Genomic DNA, 6,546 nt, shown 5'->3' with positions numbered 1-6,546 from the left:
TCTCTCTCTCTCTCTCTCTCTCTCTCTCTCTCTCTCTCTCTCTCTCTCTTGTCGAGTTCGCGCTCGTTCATGCGACCCGTCCAGGCAACTTGGAAACTTAATAAGCTGGCGCTAGCAACCTCGAGAGTTTCTTTTTCCCTTCGACTTCTCAAGAGTGAGAGCGAGAAAAAGAGAGGGGGTAGAGGAAGAAAGAGGTGGAGTTAGTGAGGATGAAGGAAGATGTGCTCTCAGACTTTATCGCGGATGAATCCAAGCCGGCAGGCGATTCGCATTACTCTTAAGGAGAAGAGAGAGAGAGAGAGAGAGAGAGAGAGAGAGAGAGAGAATGAGGAGGACTCTACTCGCGACGACTCGTTTCTTCCGTATTGTGAAAGACCGCGGTAGCGGGAAAAATCAAGTGTCCTTCGTCCTCTTTCTCCCTTTTCGACCGATCTCTTTATCTCTTTCTTTCTTTATACATATATATATATACACATATATATATACACACACACACATATATATATACACGTGTACCTATATATACATTCTTTCGTTCTTTTCCTGCTGGAATCCACAGTTCTTTTTCGACGATGTGCAGCAATCCCTCGGAGCGACTTTTTTATTCTCCTTCTAAGTCCTATCTTCTCCCCTCCTTCTTTCCCTATCTACCTCCCTCCCTCCCTCCCTTCCTCTCTTTATTTCTTTCTTTTTTTACTCCCTTCGCGTCCTTGACTACTATCCCACTGCTCCCAGTCATATTTGCTCTCTTATTATAATCTCCCACCTTCCTAGCGAAGTTTCGGAAAATAAAACGAATCTTGACGTTTTTCTTTTTCTCTTCTTTCCTTTCTTCTCCTATTCCTTTTCTCTCTTTCCTTAAAACGAATTCTCGACAACAAAAATCGTTAACACGATAGTTATCATTTACATCACGCGTGAAATAATAATAATGTACGATCCTATTTGCGATCTATCTGTTATAAATCACATTTAACGAGCCACGATTAAGCAGCAATATAAACAATCAAATGTAATTCGTATAAAAAAATATATTAATAATTTTTAATTAAATACTTATTAATACTTATTGATAATCATTTAATTAAATACTTCCTAACGCAACGGAATCGATCGATAAAAGAATTAGGAAAAATGTGTGTGGGTGGTAAGGTGAAGGTAAGGGAAAGAAAAGGATGAAACAGGGGTGGGCGTGGGAGGGTTAAAGAAAAAAGAGGAGGAAGAAACGGTGAAGGAAGAGAAGGAGGGGGTGGAAGAAAAAGGGGAAAGGAGAAAAGAAGAGGAAGCGAAATCTCCGGCGCTAATCTGCCTCTATTTGATTACGGATGATCCGACCTGAGTCGGCGAGGTGCACGCGAGTATTCGGTAGGTCTCGTCTCGAATAGATTACCAGAGAAGAAATCCACCAGAGAGAAATAGAGAGAGAGAGAGAGAGAGAAAAAAAGAGAGAGAAAGAGCTCGTGCTTTCACCGATGAAAGGAGGATCACTCGGAGAGATTAAGGATACCGGGCAGTGAGATGATCTTGTAAAAAGGAGAGGATCTTTCATTATCGTTTCCTCTTGTCGACAATGCTTGGAATATCGAGACGGAAAAGGAAATTAATAACGATCGTATCCGTTTGAAAAGAGAGTGAGAAAGAGAAAGAGAGAGAAAGAGAAAGAGAGAGAGAGAGAGAAATAAAAAGAGATAGAGAGACTTTTGTGAGACTCATCGTCTTCGGATAATAAGCAATGACTACGAGCAGGGTTCTTAAAAGGGAATCAATCGAAAGAACGGCTTTTCCTTTCCGCACGGTCCACTTTCGAGGATCTAGCGGAAAAAAGCTTCCGTATATCGAAGGGGATGTTAAAATAGTATAGAGAGATGGGGAGAGAGAGAGAGAATATTTCGTTTTCAATTCAGCAAGTATATATGCTTAGTGTACACGTAGGACAATGTCGTGCTTGCATATAATCAACCGATACGTATGTAGACATACCAACACAGTGGACATCATTGAAAATATTTCTCCTCCTTTTCGAAAGAAGGATCTGTGCAAAAGCGGGACTTGGGCAAAAGCGGTTGCCTGTTTGGTCGAGGAAAACACTAGACGCATTGGCGAGTGAAACGAGGTAGATTTAAGGGTGAGAAGAGATTTCTGGGGGTGGAGGAATAGGGGTAGGAAGGTGATCGAAGGAGTGAAAGTGGTGAAAGGAAAAGAAGAAGAAGAAGAAGAAGAAAAAGAAAAAGAAAAAGAAAAAGAAAAAAAGAAGGAAAAAACGAAAGAAAGAAAGAAAAAGTAGAAGTAGTAGAAAGTGCTTGTAGCAGGGGTACGACTACTACGAGAAAGGAAAGGAAGAGGAATTGGGGGTGAGAAAAGAGGAGAGAAGAGGAGAGGTGAGACGAGAAGAGAAATGATAGGATAGGAGAGGAGAGGAGAGGAGAGGAGAGGAGAAGTGAGGCGACGACGAAGAGCAGGGATGAAATAAGTTTCTGTATTTCTAAAGAATCTTTCTCGAGCGTGCTCGAACCGTGTATGGCGTCGTATAGGAGAGGGAAAGAAGGGACTTTGACTTCCCTTCGGCAAATACTACCTTCGACACACAATATTATCACGCTGCCGGGATCTAAAACTGTCCGAAGCGAAAAAGAGTCGGCGAGTGTACTCTGCGAGTCGTGGTGGATCGTCGTTGGTCTCTAAAGAACGGCAAATGCTGCTACTACTCCTGCTACTACTCTACGACTACTACTACTACTACCACTACTACTGTTGCTACTACTGGTACTGTTGCTGCTGCTGTTGAATCATGTCGTGCTCGAACTCTTTAAGACGATCCCCGCGACACGACCTCTTTCCTTCGAGTCGTCATGATTGCTCGGAGGAATTCATAGCTGGTTAACCGGGCCCGCCCTTTTTCTATTCCTTCTTACTCTTATGTCTTTTCTACGAGAAATAGAGAAACTAACCGAAAACGATAGCCGTCAGCAGAGAGTGAACGAGCTTTCTTTTTTTTTTTTTACTCTTTTTAACTCAGACGTTCAGCGACTTTGACGATTAATGAAAGAGTCGTGCAAAGCTTTTCCAACGGTTCGAAACGAAACGAAAACGAAACGAAAAAAGGCAGGAAAAAAGAGAAGAAAAAAGAAAAAAAAAGAAAGAAGGAAAAGAGAAACGATAAACTTCCAAACCGTGATATTCGTTAGAATGAAAAACCTGCAATTAAATTCGACGATCGTAGTACACGATCGTATTACGTATCGTCTTCGTATGTGTGTGTATGTATGTATGTGTAATAAATTTAAACTCGTTTCTAAGAGAAATGAATTTAATAATTGCAATTTATGATCGTATCTGTCAATCTTTCTTTCTTTCTTTATGCTTTCGATTACGAGTACATAGGATAGAGCTATTGGATGCATTCTATGCATTCGAAATATGGCTTTTCTCTTCTCTATTCTCCTCTGTTTCTCTCTCTCTCTTTCTCTCCCTCTCAAAGCTTCTCTCACTCATCCCACATAGCTTTCCGATCGGCATTAAATTTAATGACACGTTCGAACCGCGGGAAGGCTAGGACACTAGCTGATAATTTTATCTGTGACCATCGGGGAATAAACTAATTTCGATGTCCTTTGTTCCACGATCTAACCGCAAGCGAGGAACAAAGAGATATCCTCAGAGTCCACTATACTGTAACGCGTACGGAAGCTATCATCGATTCTATCTCTCTATCTATTTCTATCTCTATCTCTCTCTATCTCTGTCACTCTCTCTATCTCTCTCTCTCTCTCTCTCTCTCTCTCTCTCTCCTCTTTTCCGAAACTTTCAGAACGTACGTTCCGTTTCGTTCGTTACTCGATCGTAATCGTAACTAAAGTACGATTAAAAGTATCCAACACTCCCTCTCTATTAATTCAATCTAACAACGTACGTTAAAATTGTTGAAAACTTTTAATTTGCTGATATAATAATGCAAAACGAATAGAATTCAACATCGTTCGTGAGAAATTCCATATTTACGAGGAACTTAATTTTCTTTTCTTTTTCTTTTCTTTTTTTTTTCTTTTTCTTCTGATATTCTTTTTCTCTTTCCTTGCTTCCTTCCCCCACTCCCTCCCTTCCGATGTTTTTCATTTACCAGCGACAACCACTGATAATAAAGCATCACGATTCGTTCCACTGTTCTTTAGAAAACACAGAGAAACGTATTTCACTCTCTTATACGATCATGGTAAATGTACATATCCCGCGTAACGTATGTGTATATATATATATATCCACGTAACGTATGTGTATGTATATACGTATATAAAAGCGTATAAACGCAACTTAAATTTACACAGGAAGAAGTAAAAAGAGAAATGGACGTGTAGGTAGGAAGCAGCAAATGGATTAAAACCATGCGTTTGACTCGATACTCGAATCTCAGTGAAACATTTTGGTCGAATGCTATACATTCTCTCTCTCTCTCTCTCTCTCTCTCTCTCTCTCTCTCTCTCTCTCTCTCTCTCTCCTCCAAAGCGAGTTTTCAAATTTGAAGGCTAGGAAGGAGCGCAAATTTGCTGTAGGAGAAACCCTAGCGAGTTTAGTGATTACTACGTTTACAGTTTGGTATTGCGTTATACGATGAAAGTCAAAGACATGAGTCTGCCATTAACGTATCTCGGATATGCTTGTTTTTAATTACTTTTCAAGGGTGTTTCGTATCTTACCTTTTCTTTACTTTTCTTTCCTTTTCTTTTTTCTAAAATACTGACCGTCGTGCGTCGATGAATTATTCGAAGATATTATAACTCGACGATTTCGGAAAACATTAACGCAAAATCACGTGACGTTATATATCAAAATAAAATCTTTAATAGAAACACGATTGTTATTATACTCTTCTTATATTTTACTTAATTTCTTCGTAAACTAATTGTCTAATTATTGGATTGTTTATCGATAAAAAGGAAAAGCACATTCAATGATGGTACATAGTACTTGAAAAGAAGAAAAAAAAAAGAAAAAAGAAAAAATAAGAAAGAAGAAAGGAAAGGAGAAATAATCCAATTTATATCTCGTTCGAAAAGCATAGTACATCGTCTCAATGTTCCCAGTTAAATTCCTGAACGTTCTTGTTTTGACGGAGTCAGCCATTTTTTACGAGGTCTACGATACTTCCGAAAGAGAGATTACACGGGTGAAAAGCTTCGAGGGATTTACGGTGACGTCGTAAATGACGTATAACGACTGATGCTCGGGGAAAAAGCACGATTTATTTCGAGAGACTTGCTACAGGCGATGGGAGAACGTTAGAGGCCGCAAGGCGTATCGCGAACTCGATTATGTACGGTGCTAAATGAATTAGATCGACGAACTTCCCTGATCGATAGGAAAGCAGGGATGTAAATACGTTTAACGTTAACGATTATCCTTCGTCAGCTTTAACAAATTATATAATCTTTTTTTCTATGCTCGTTAAACCGTAATTATTTTACTACGATATTTAATAGAAGAATTTATTATTATTTATTATTACTTATTATTATTATTATTATTATTATTATTATTATACTTTTAAGTAGCACAATACGTTTTCAAACGAACGACGCGTATATAAAGTGAAAAATATAATAGATAGACTCGTCTCGAATCAACGAATAGCCTGTTATTTATTTAATCAGAATTTTTTTAACATTTTATTAGTATTAGGATTTTAAATAAACGATCATTATTTGTAATAAAATATCACGTAGATAAATATAATCGACACGATATTGATACTTAATTACTTACACCAATAAAAATTATTCGTACATGTTGATCAACTTTATTTTACAAAATAACTTTACTTAGTATTAATTAATAAAACTATTGATCGAATAAATAGAAGTTTTATAAATATATCTAATGAAACTGATACTCTACAAATCGATATGTCGAGTGCTCCATCTTTTTAAATATTTTATATCGTCTCGTAATAAGGATGATTTAAAGTGTAAAAAATCAAATAACAGAGAGAAAGAGAGAAAAGGAGAGTGCATGAGTGAAAGAAATAGAAAGAGAGAAAGTGAAAAAAAATCATCTCGATCGACGTGTAATAGCCGATGATGAAAGAGAGCTCGAGCGCGATCATTTCGATCTTCCACCTTTAATACGCTTTAACGTATTCGTTAACCGTGGACCTTTTCGAGTTGGCGGGCTATTCGAACGAATGAACGCAAGGAAAAAGATCCTTTTTTCTTCTTTTTTTTTTGTTCGTTTTTTTTCCTTTTTTTTACGTGCTAACACGAGAAGGGCTTACCTACGCCTGCAACACTGGGTGTTGCTCGAAAACCTTTTTCTCTCCCTTCATGCTCCTTTTTTTCTCTCTCTTTTACTTCGACCTACTGACGCGAATGATGAAGAGCAATGAGTACGGTGCTTCTGACGAAGTGAGGCCATCGGACCTTACCTGTAACACGCATAAGCAAAAAATATACATCAGTATGAGTTTCAAAGTAAAATAAGCTCGTGGAAATAACGTGCCTTTCTATATCGACGCAAAATTCGGTCGAGTACTCCAAAAAAAAAAAAAAAAAAAAA

General features: G+C 38.2%; 1 protein-coding gene across 3 annotated transcripts in view; it reads right to left on the bottom strand.

Moving 5' to 3' along the window:
* The window catches only part of LOC122627101 (PDZ domain-containing RING finger protein 4-like), a 153,026-nt gene that overhangs the window by 59,305 nt on the left and 87,175 nt on the right, over nucleotides 1-6,546 (bottom strand). The window contains exon 1 of one of the 3 annotated variants that reach the window (XM_043807916.1): nucleotides 6,266-6,342. The exons of the other annotated variants lie outside the window; for them this stretch is intronic. The gene's annotated coding sequence lies outside the window, so the exon portion shown is untranslated. Of the gene's footprint in view, nucleotides 1-6,265; nucleotides 6,343-6,546 lie in introns of those variants that run through there. 3 annotated transcript variants of the gene reach the window in all.

Source organism: Vespula pensylvanica, chromosome 2, assembly GCF_014466175.1.
Source record: "Vespula pensylvanica isolate Volc-1 chromosome 2, ASM1446617v1, whole genome shotgun sequence".
Classification (NCBI taxonomy): domain Eukaryota; kingdom Metazoa; phylum Arthropoda; class Insecta; order Hymenoptera; family Vespidae; genus Vespula; species Vespula pensylvanica.
This window is presented reverse-complemented; position numbering and strand designations above follow the sequence as displayed.